Raw genomic sequence first — 1041 nt, forward strand, 5'->3', positions numbered from 1 at the left:
AAACAGTACATGTGTCTTTGCAAGGAAAAGCATGGAACTGATGAATTATATAAAAATGTCATAGCGATTATCTTACTTTTATAAATGATGGTACCTTCATTCATAAGACTGCTAAGGTTGTGCCTCTAAGAACAGATAATCAGTTGCAAGCTAACAGTTTTTCGTTAGTTAATTTACACAAGAAAAATGTGGATATTAATTTTTATAACTCAATGACATAAAAGTAAAAAATAAGTGCTTCCATTTATCATGATCATTTGAGTTTGGGGGGGATGAATTACATAAACTGAAGCATATTAATACCTTGATATTTGGATTCTTAGGGTACTCCATTTTTGATAAGTTTGCAATTTTGTTTCTATTGGTAACTTTAAACTCTGGTTGTATAATCCTTACGTTCTCTCTTTATGAACTTCTATGCAGTGTACTGTGGTGAAGTGTGCTAGAAGCATAGCTTGTTGTATTCTTTTTCTAATGCTGACACTTTTGGTTATTTAATAAAATATCTTATCAAAATCATCCCTCAACATTTTGTATATGGTTGAAGGAAGCACCCCTCCCGCCCCAATATGAGACCATTTAGATTACTACTTATGTGTCCATTTCTCCTGATTATAACATGTGAGGAGAGAGAACTCAAATTACAATTGCAGTCAGGGGAAATACTCCAGGAGTAAGTTTTATATGGCTGCTATCGTTAACAACAGAATTATATTAGACATTCTAAAGTAATCTAGTCTAGTGCTACTGTAGCTTATACTAGTGTTTTGAACACAACAGGTATCATAAATGTCTGTTGTGTCTTGGGGATTGCAGGAAGTGTGGTTGTATTGTTAACCTATGGCAGACTGACTTCCAATATATGCCTTTCTGGCTTGATGTATCAAACTTTACATTTGCAAAGAAGAATGCATCAAAATCTCATAATGAATGACTGGGGAAAAGTTAATTAAAAGAGGATGTTCAACATAATAGGGTTACTTAATTTGCTGCATCATCACAGTGGGGTCGGGGGGAACTGTTCCTGCTGTTGGTATTTTA

This window comes from Gavialis gangeticus, unplaced genomic scaffold (genome assembly GCF_001723915.1).
Source record: "Gavialis gangeticus isolate Ggan-Ray unplaced genomic scaffold, GavGan_comp1, whole genome shotgun sequence".
NCBI classification, from domain to species: Eukaryota; Metazoa; Chordata; order Crocodylia; family Gavialidae; genus Gavialis; species Gavialis gangeticus.